Source organism: Telmatherina bonti (assembly GCF_933228915.1).
Source record: "Telmatherina bonti genome assembly, chromosome: 16".
NCBI lineage: Eukaryota > Metazoa > Chordata > Actinopteri > Atheriniformes > Telmatherinidae > Telmatherina > Telmatherina bonti.
The window spans coordinates 26,120,394-26,132,213 of record NC_136614.1 but is presented as its reverse complement, the minus strand read 5'-3'; positions in this window follow the sequence as shown (position 1 = coordinate 26,132,213).

Sequence of the window (11,820 nt, the reverse complement as noted above, 5' to 3'; positions counted from 1 at the left end):
TAGCTCGGTGAGAAATGATCTAGAGAAAAAAATATGAACATTACAGATGTGATTTGGGAAATAAAGAGCAGCATTGTCTTTATTCGTGCGCTTTGCTATGCCTGAATTAATCTGTAAATCATTATACAGTTAGGGCTGATGAAATGACAAACACAAAGCTCTGCCAGTGAATGCAAAAGGGAATATTTACTCTGAGAAATCAGACTTACATGTTTGATTTAAACCGTCAACGGATTTTTTTCTGGTCTTATCTAAAGACGAGTATTCACAACTGCAGAGAAACTTTCTGTTCTGCAGAAACGGGTCACGCTTTCCCCATGAGGGAACTACATGAAAAACCACGCCAGGAGGTAATCTATCTTATATGCGAGACAGTATTATAGTACAACAAAAAAAACCCCATAATTTGCCTTACAGGGTGGCACTCACTGTCATCAAAGCTGAATCAGGAAAAAAAAAAAGCTAAGATTAACCAGTTTCTCTTCTTCTGTTAAATCACCTGAAAGGATTAAACTGAAAGAGTAAAGCAGCTTGCGGTGCTGAAGTACCCTGCATCTGTCCTGCATATAGCAGGTTCATTACTGCATTACAACAGCTGGAACCCCTTTTAGAGCAGATGTGGGAAAAGGTGACTGCAGTTCTTTTTAGAGTATATTTAGTTTCTTTTGTATTTCTATCTAGTGGCCACAATTCAAAGGAAGATCTGATGTCTTCCTCCTGTGACGTGCGCTCTTATCAAACGACGCAGATGTCTGAGTGGATGCCAGCGGGCTCAGGTCTGTGATGAGAACTCCTAGTTATGAGCGGTGGCACCCGGTGCTAGCGCTGGCTAGCGCTGGCTAGCACCGGGGAAAGAAATCAAAATAAATTATTCAGCCTGAAATTTTGCATCATCACGGCTCAGATGGCAGCACATGAGAGGGATTCATTTATGCAACATCTATGAGGGCACACGGAGAGATGTCTAAAAGCCATAAGCTGAGGTAGAAGTGCTCGTAATGTGTATGTGTGGAGAGGCAAGTCACAGCTCATAATGGACGACTTGATAATGCGAAATGCAGCGGGAAGTCTTTGTATTAAAAATGATTAAAAACAACACCAACAATACAAAACAAGACACATAAGCCTCCTGGATTTTTTACTCTTTTTTCCACTGAATTTTGATGATAAGATGCGTTGTCGTAAAGTCTTTGTGGTCTTTTGTAAAAACCTGCATATCCTCATTTCAAAATCAATAACCTGTGCTTATTAAGATGGAAAATGATGCTCTGCAGCGCTGTAGTAAGAGTCCCAGCCAATAAATCACATGCACTCCCAGTGGTGTGACTCTTATAGGTGTGTTGCATTTACGTTTTGCAAGCAACTAACTTTAAATCTGAGTTGAATGCAAATTAGTTTCAACGCAACACTTTCTGATGGTGGATCAGTGAGGTGTGTGAGTTTGTATTGATGATGTGCTGAACTGTACGGGCCTCAGATGTGCCTGTTGCACATGTGCCTGAACTGAATGACTTTGAGTGGATGGACATTGTTTGACTGACACGGGGAGCCATGTCAGAGGAGAATTAGTGGCTCATTAGCATTCCATGACATTTTCCCATCCGTCCAGAAAGCAGTGGCAGCCTGTAAACAAAGTGTCGTTGCGGTGCATGGCAAGGAGAAAAGGGAATAGAATTTAATGTAAAATGGCATTGTTCGGTGACTAAGATACCAGGTGCACATTTTAATGTGGCTCTGCAGGGCAACCTCTGGCTGGCTGAAACAGAAGAGGGAGACGATAAGGAAGAGAACGAATGGAACATGCAGCAGGGTAATTGAAAGCGCTTGTGGATTTAAAGGCCAAATGCTACCAGGGGTTATCAGCAGCAGAAACAATATGTTTGTGTTTATGGAACTAACTTATTTTCCATAGAAAAAAGGGGTTTTGTCATCCTTTAGAGAAGGCACCCGAGATAGAAATGAGATCATAAAGGCCACGGTCAAACTTTAAACTGCCTTTAAAATGCTGTTGAAAATGACTCATAGCGCCTTGCTTACAGGAGCAGTGTGTGGATTGTGTACCTGACAACCTTTTAAATAAATGTGCTCCACTTACCGCCAGCAGGTCCCTTTACCGTAATTGTTTGTGTCCTGATACGAACTATGTAATGTGGTGTTGATCTTATTTTCTGCATAAATCTGCATGCACTGTGAGATATGACTTGATATCAGTAAAAAGCCTTATCACTGATGCAGAGTGTAACACAGGTTTTACTGATTTTATATCATAGAGTTGCCAATTCCCACAACAACAAGGAAGTGTACAAAAATTGCAATGGTTTTGTCATGTTAGAAGAATGCACGTACACAAAGGTATGCCCACACATCCTAGACAAATACACACAGCCATAGCATCCTCTGCATTGGTGAGCAGCCTTAGGGAAGCCCTGAGGCTAAAAGGACAAAGATGACAAAATATGCATCTCATAAAACCTCCACTGCCCTACTGTTTCCCCTGGGTAGGATGCAGGCAAATAACACAACTGGCAGATGCCTCTATTTTGGTAAACAGTAAACTTACCTTTCATGTGTGCAGTATAGACACAGCTCAGCTCTGGGAGTAAAGCTACCATATTGTGGAAATTGCCCTGTGACATGTCTGTAAATCTGTGAATTTTCTACAACATATGCCATATATGCAATAAATTGCAAAAGAATATGTTTTAAATTTAAAATGTGTAGTTTTTCTTTAGATCCTGCATCATTAAAGGACACCTAAAACAATTTTTGGTAAAAGATTATCTTGTAATTAAAAAAAAAAAAAAAAATCAAGGAATAGCTGTCAAACTTACCTTAGTATATAGCAATCATGTTATTACATTTTATTGGATTTTTTACAGGTTATAGGGACAGGACACAAGTTGCATTATCAGTGAATTGTATGTAGAAAATAACTTTTTGATTCACTGACTGGTAGATGACAAAAACAATTGTGATACCCTGCTAAGTCATGAACATCAGCACATGTGAGCTGCTTGCACACACCCACTGCTGTTTTACTTCTGTATTAGGAGACTTAAAAGAAAAACATTTGAGATACACAGATTTTAAATTTCCCTCTAAGAAATTAATATATGTCATTACAGCTGTCAAATCTCTAATTGCTGCCTAAACAATCAAGATTTTACTTTGACAGCCTTGAAAATGATTAACTGTAGGTTAACACAAAGTCCATGTACCACATCAGTCACAACTGTAGACTCCTTTTGACGTCTGACTACAGAATAACTAAATTAGAAGAAGTTGTGCTGGGAATTTGGCTATTTTAACGTAGGGTATATTGGAGCAGAAGCAAACAAATGAAAATAACTGGCCTAAAATGATTTGCAACTTGGCTGTGTAAGAAAATTTTAAATAAATGTCAATACATTTCAAAAAACAAAACTAGATTTTATTGGAGTTGAGCAGCAGAATACTATAAAGTGATAGTGGGCTAACTTGTAGTCTGAATGGATTACATTTCAATCGAAATTTTAGCCTTTTTTTGTCATAAGACAACACCAATGGAAAGGAAGAATTTGTGAATGAGTACAGCGTTATGACGGTTTTTGAATTGACTGAATAACAGAGAAACTACTTGTACTAACAAACAAACAGAACAGAGGAGACATACTGACATGCTAATATATTAGTTATGGCTCCATTTAGCAACATTTGGCTAATTCTCCAGAAGGCTGTGACTACTTTAGAAAAGGAAATTGTTGATGACACTAATAAAAGCAGCTTTATTTTTGACCTTACATACAAATTTAGTTAGAAGATTTCTTGTGATGATGAGACGATGAAGACTATAATAACCATTAGCTAAACTGGCAGCAGTTAGCTTGGCGTGTCTTTACTTTTGGAAAGAAAATGAGTTCCCACTTTTCTCTATTGTATCACTCCATTACAAGGGATGATTTGTAGCATTTCAGTCATAAACAATATGCTGCAATAATGTTAACCAAAGACCAATTATTTTTATAAAGGTAGGTAACTTTACTGGTGACCATCCTGTCTCGTGCCTGTTAGCTGCTGGGATAAGCTCCAGCCCCGCACCGCCCCCCGCATCCCCCCCCCCCCCCCCCCCCAAGACCCTGTTTGGGACTAACTGCCTGACGGGCAGATGGATAGTCAACTTGTATTTCTTGCAATTGGGCTTTCTGAACTATCAATATTCGGACCTCAAGAAATACTTTTTTTTTTTTTTTTTTTACAGTTTTATGGTTACATTTAATATCTTGTAATAACTTTTTTTTAATGACAGTTTCATGTTTATGATTAATATTATTATGTCTGGTCACATTCAGTACAATGTAGTTTTCAGTCTTTCAGTCAGAGGAGTTGCTCTGTGAAACATGCTAATATAAATATTGTGGGTGTTTGTTAGGTGCAACATACTTCAATATTTCCTCTGCCGACATTTGTCCTTTCACTGTTTTTTTTTCGGGGTTGACTCAAATCTGTCATGATGCTAGTATTAATGTTACCTCTTTTCTAGGTTTGTTTTGTCATTTTACCTGTTGATCATTACCTGTTAAACTGTTGGTGGGGATGGGTGTTGTTTCATTGCCACCATGATACCTTGAAATTCACCTAAATGGACGACTATCATGGGTTTTGGTGTCGAAAACACCATTGAATTTTTCTGACCTTGGGGTTATTAGGGAATTAGTTTGTTGGTTTCCTTACATGATTAGCATGTCAAGAAGGAAAACTGGAGTGTACAGGAGCTTCTGTTCATGTTGACTCCATAAGCTTCCCTCACTTGTCAGTCTCCTGCTGACTAACCTTTGGATGACTTTCAAGTCCCTCCGCATGCATTGTTATTCCTCCGTCTTTCCCTCAGATGTCTTTTTTCCTCTCCACAATAAACTCTCATGCTCTCAACTCTGAGAGTAAAAAGAGGCTCTCCTCAGATGGACCACAAACTGGGAAGTACCGTCAAAGGAACAATTTGCACAACACAAAAGCTTTTGTTTTCAGTCCTTTAAGAAGGAGACAGGTGGTCACTGTGGGAATAACTTGGCTTTCTGTCTAAAAACTAAAGGGCAGAGTGTATACAAGGCACAGAAATAAAAAAAAAGGATTTGTATCTGTGCTGTTGCTATTGTGTTTTCATGTCTACATTTGGCCATTTTTTTTTTCAATGTGCTTTAGTACTTTTACATTGATTTCTTGAGATACAGTGGACATTATAAAGTCTGCCAAAAAGCTTATTTTACTCCTAATGTATTCAAAGAGAAGTGATTTCTCACCCCAGTTTTTTTTAAACACAACTGCGGGCCAGTACAGTTGATGCTTGCTGACTGGTGCCAATTAGAAAAAGGTTATTTATTCATGTGACCAGCTGATCTGTCTTATAAAAGTCTGACTCAAAAAAACAAATCTGAGACAGAAATATTATCACAGCTTTGAAAGTATCAACTTTAAAACACATCTGACATAATAACATTGGATGCTACATGAACTTCTGTCCTTTTTCCTGCTTCATTAGTTCACTCCAGAGACAAACACAATTCGTCACATGAGCCACACAAAATATAGCTTTTGCTGACTTAAGCTTGATTTATGCTTCTATTTTAGCTTTTTCTTCTTTCCGGCTGTTCCCTTGAAGGGTCAGCACAGCAAATCACTCGCCTATATCTAATCCTCTGCATTCTCTTCTCTTACGCCAACCAACTCCATGCCCTCTCTCGCCACATTAGGCCTCCTCTTTGGTCTTTCTCCAGGCCTCCTGCCTGGCGGTTCCAACCCTGGCATCCTTCTAACATTATATTCACTCTCTCTACTCAGTTCATGCTCAATACCACCTTAGTCTAGCTCCTTTGTCTCCAAAACATCTACATTGTGTTGTCCTTCTCATGTACGTATTCCTGATACTATCCAGCTATATTATCCATTCATTCATTATCTGAACCGCTTAATCCAATCAAGGGTTGCGGGGTAGCTGGAGCCTTTCCCAGCAACCTTTGGGTGAGAGGCGGGGTACACCCTGGACAGGTCGCCGGCTATATTAGTTTAATGGTATTAATGCTTCTCCAGTGTGTATGCATTGGGCTGTGATGGCTTTGTTTGTGGGTTCATGATTTTCTTTATATACTTTATATACCTCTGTTTCATTGAGTCAGTTTTGAGCAAAAATGACAGATGAAATGGGAGGAATACATGGGAAATATTATACATAAGTGTATATCATAGACTGTACATAAAGAGATGGACAGAGCATCTGTGACGTCACCCATGGGTTTCTGAAGAGCTGAACTGAAGCTCGGTGGGCGGTTCCTACCATCGCCATCTTGGCAGCGTCATGCATGTCGTCTCGCCCGGAAAATACAAATATGGGCCAGGGGGTGGAGCTGAGAGGGGACCCATGAGCGTCATGGAGGATGATTGACATCGAGCGAACTTCGAGCTTTCTGTAGCTAAAAGCTAACCAAGCTAACCCGGAGATAACAGGAGCTAACCAGCTAACGGAGCGGGCTAGTTAACGTTGTTAACTGGCTAAAAACCGCGGTTGTTCTGCGTTCTTCTGACTTGAACCCGGAGATCGGTACCTGTCAATCAAAAGGACACGTCCCTAAATATGCCGAACTTGGAGATTAAATGACTTTAAAATAGGTGAATTAGAAAAAAATTCACTCCCCCCACAGTTGTCATGAAGGTAAACTTGACCTTTTTAACCGAGAATAGATTTTTGAACCAGGCTGTAAACATGTTTATTTCTGCCGTGAAGTTGGTCTTTTTAACATGGGAGTCTATAGGAATTTGCTCTGTTTTTCCGCCCCTAGTGGATGAAGGGGAAATTGCAGTTTTATGCACTTCCGCATGGGCTTCACTTTTCACCGCCAGAGGTTGCCGCTTGATGTATATGTAGACTAGACTCCTGGAAAAGATAAGATGGTGTAGCTACCAAGGCAGAAAACAGGTCATTTTGTTCTCATCACGAGAAGGAAGGAACACTGTGCTTTTCTTCTAGTGTGGGAGCACATGAACAATTTCATAAAGGAAAGACCTCCAGTCCCCATCCACCACCACGCTGGAGCAAATACACCCTGAGACTACAGGAAGCCCTACAGGGTCTCTGCCATCACTGTGCTAATACAGTGAAGCAATCATGTTACAGATTTCTAACTATACAGTATATTTTGCAACATAGTATGTTATAAAGTGCTGAGATTAAAAAGAAAAAAGCTAAATAAAACAAAAACATACATTTTTTGGCTCAGAGTTTGAAAGGCTGCTCAAGCAGCGAGCCTCTTGGGACTGAGTCCATCCATTGTACCGGAACCCAGCTCACCCACCCAGCATCCCATGTCTGCCTGCTTCTCAGTGTAAATAAATTAAATACTAGAGGGTGTCGCCTCCCATAAGACATGCTTCACTGCCCACACATCAGGACACTCTGCCACTTCATGTGCCGTGTAACACACTCAGATTGTTGATGAGAAAAATCAGCTTGTTTTAACTTGTTTTCTTTTCTTACAGTCACCGTATAGCAGCTCATCCTTACAGGGTTAGGGTTAGGGTTAGGTTTCATATAGTTAGGTTTCAGCAGTTTCATATAGAACAATGTCCAACACATAAAATATTCCTTTTCTTTATTTTTTTTTTCATTAGTTGCAGGTATGGCACAAAAAAATGGGTGATAAATCCAAATAAATGCAATGAGAAAAAAAAACCAACTGATCATTCGTACATAGATATAGAGCACAAAACAGAGAAGAGTGACAGGTCATCGTTACAGGATGTCTGCACAGAACAAGATAAATAACATCACTGAAACACAGCTTTTGCAACAACCTTGATTTTACAGCACTGAATTTAATAATTTCCACTGGATTTTTTTTTTTTTTTTAATATTAAATTGAAATGGAAGGTGTGTGGGTCTCTTAAACGGATATCTACATCTGTCTCCCTGCATGGAGTCAGTTGCAATGCTGGGAAAGAACTGGAGTCTGTAAAGGCCCGTGATTACTGACCAGAGTGGGTAAGAGAGAAAGAGAGGACAGAGAGAAGAAGAAATCCACCAACAACGAAGACAGCTGTAACGCCAGAGAGATACTGCACCAAGAGGTGGCAGGTTTCTCTCTTGTAACGTTGTCACACTGAGCCGCCGCGCCATCAAATAGTGACATTCGGATTCTTCCCTGACAGTGGAAAAGGAGATTGGATTTTTTTAGTGAGATGCGGCAACCTCTCAGTGTTGTGTGGAAGTGAAACTCACATTAAGGGGACTATTTTGGTCTTCTAAAACTGCAGTAGCAACAGTTCCAGTTGAATATCAGAGAGGTTTTTGTTTCCATTTGACTCCTGACTGCGAGAAATTCACAGCAACTAAAAAATTTTTTCGAAGCGGTTCGTTGTTCACCGCAACACTCCCCCACTTTGGCACCGGATCTCTTTAATGAATAAATATCAGGAAGGAAGGGTGATAACAGGGCTGCTGTTCGATCACTTCAGTGGAACTGGATGTTTTTTTTGTTTTTGTGGGGGAGCAAAAATGGCATTATGAATGGCACGATGTGACAAAGCCCTTTTTAGGTTGAACAGAACATGAGAATATTTCCATTCGGATGTTCAGGCTGTTCCTTTTAGACACCTTTTAAACATGAGAATTTATGCTGTTAAATGCAAGGTACGGACAATATATCGTCAGGTAATTACATTTATAACTAAATCAGCAAATACGCAGAAAATTAAGTAGAATTTCTTTAAAAAATACCTCTCTTGTTAAATCACAGGATGAAACATTTTGTGTTTAGCTTCGCGACCGAACGGCATTCCACCCTTTCAGCCAGTTTCTTTTTCATCTTATACTCTGTAATATTACGAGGTATGCACTTTTGGGAATTAAGGCAAAACTTTCTTCTAAATTACATTTTGTCCCATAGCAGCCAGTCATGGTTCTACTCACATGGATAAATTTAATCAAATTTACCAAAGAACTGGGAAATTGTTTCTAGATATTTCATGTTGCTGTAATTATTTTCAATCTATGGCCCACAAAAACTCCAACAGACCTCATCTTCGAAACGCTACAGTACTTCTAATTTAATGGCATTAAGGTAAGCACTGGGTACATTCATGCACAACTGCTTTATTCGTTCATGTATTCATCAAAGTCAAGATGGAGTAACTGAGGCTTTTTAAAATTTATTTATCATTTTTCATTTATTCTTTAGATGAACCAGCGTTTAAGCTGTGTATTTCTTCTATAGTCTGGGACATTATTATATCTAACAAGCCATTTTCTTTTCCCTCTCTGAGCCAGTTTTACGGGACACAGCGTGAAAAGATTAAAGATAGACTTTTTTTTGACAGAGAAAAAACTATTTCATGTTTGCTGTGACCAATGTAATAAAATGCAATAGACACCTTATTTGTATTAATGAGCAATATTTGTCATGGCTGCAAGCCTTTTTTCCCCCCTGAACTTGAAGTCTAAGATACACACCTCTGTACTTTCAAGTGATTTCATTTGATTTCTGAATATTTGAAGACCTTATTACATCGATATAATAAGATATGGGACTGGGAGTAGTGTAAAACAACAGTGTGAACTTACGGTTTCATAAAGTATCCTTAATCTGAGCAGAAACTATAGCGAATGTAATTGTACATGGGTAAAACACATAATTGGTGAAATCTTTTGAATCCTAAATGCAAATAATTTAAGAGTGGAAATGATTCAAGTTGTTGTATAGAGGAGTGATAGGCTGCTTTCAAAACCACCTGCTCCACCAGCTGGATTGATCTGAACAAATTGTACCGTGCAGAAAGAAGTTGGTAAAGAAAAAAAAAGTAGAATTTTTTATAAACTAAAAATATCCAGATTCATTTAAAAAAAAAAAAAAAAAACCTTCCCCTATCAGACTTGTCTACAAAAGAAGTTTATAGAATGGTTTTTTTTTTAGACTAAACTGTACTCATTAGATATTACATTTTTGCTATAATGACTATATTGAGCAGAAAGCACATATAGGAAATATATTAGACTGCTGAGAGGGTTGATAATAAAAAACAAAGAAATAAGAGCTACTTTAGTCTTGTAGTTGCAAATGAACTTACTGTACGTACCACTGCTCGAGTGGTGAAAGAAAGGATAAAAAAAGACACCAAAAAGAGTCTAAATGTTTAAGCCCACTGATTAAAAAACAAAAAATATTCAAGATCTGGCATTTAGCTTGAGTATCCGAAAAAATCTTGAAGAAACTCTTAATTTCCTGATTTTTGTTTATAAACACTTCACACGTTCCACAACTGCAGAGGCCTGTTATCCTAACCAGTTTACTCATACAAAGACTTACATTTGCACTTTGAAGGAGCTAATAGGACTTTTGTTAAAAACTGAACCAGCTGAGAAAGTAAGCTTCTCTTCTGTCTGACATTGCTCATATCGCAGACATTAAAGGAGTGAATTGCACAGAACTGAAAATCAGGGGCATTGAGAGCTGCGCCATTATGAAAATAAGCAATTTGACTGTTTTGTAGTGTGGTTGTAGCCCAAAAGTTTTTCTTAACATAAATGTAAACATTGAAATTAGATGAATTTACCCATCATTTTATAATACACATCATAAAACTGGTATAAATGTGAGGTCTGTCGTAGAGTTTGCAGGCTAGTATTGATGTCTTTTCATTACAGGCAAGTTAAATAAACAGCAGCTCAAAATACTCTGGAAATCTATAGTTTTCTTTTATAAACTTGAAGAGAAAATTTGTTATTTTCATATGTTTCAAAGAAGGTTGATACCATTTTTGTTTATGTTTATTGATCATGAACATCACCAACCAGTTAGCTGAGCATAGCAAAATGACTGGGTGCTGGGGAGAGGGCAACTAGTCTGGTACTGGTCGCAAAATCTGGCTATGAGCACATGTAAAGCCTTTATATGAACAAACATTTCATGTTTTATCCATAGTTTAACCATAATTTGAAAATATAGAAGTGCAGTTTGTGGTTTTTAGAGGATTAATCAGGAGCGGTAACTTTCTTTGACTCCCCCTGAAAAGAGCAGCAAGTCATTGTTTTAAAACGATTTTTTATTAGGGATGAAACAGACAAGGTAAAATGAGTTATTTAGTAACTTTTGGAGGTGTTGTCAGATTTTGTAACTTCCTTTGAGTTTTAAGCTATGCTAGCTGACTCCTGGCTGTAGCGTCACAATAATACATAAACATACACCTCAAACAAATTCTCCATAATGTTAAGTCCTTTGGCAACAATACCAAATGCAATGTTTTATTTAAACTTTGTGGTAATTTCAGTATAAATCAGGTACTCGGGTATGTAAAAGAAACAGTTACAAATTAAACCTATGTAGACTCATATCTGTAGTTTGTTACAGTGAAAAGCCACTTTTGCACATTGTGTTACCAACTATACCACTGGAGGGTGTATGGAGCTATGGGCAAGCTAGAAAATTGATTTGATCTGAGCCTTGAATTTAGGAAAGTCTGCATCAAACAGTTTTTTGTTGGCGTGTCATAAACAACCCATAAAGGTCTGAAAGTCCTCATCATCCACCGCACACAGAAAAACATATGATTCAGTAAAACATTACATCTAGTAAGACTGTAAGATCAACAACGCCCAGAAAGTCCACTTACATTCAGTGTGATCTGTAACTTGAAATGAAAATGACTGAAATGATTAAAATAATAAAAATAAAAATAAAAAAAAAAAAAAAAAAAGAAACTGATAACAGATTGTATCTGAGATGATTATGTCTCGGTAACAAAATCACACAGACCAAAATATTACACTAAGGGTGCCCTGAAAATGCTCATCATTCTGCT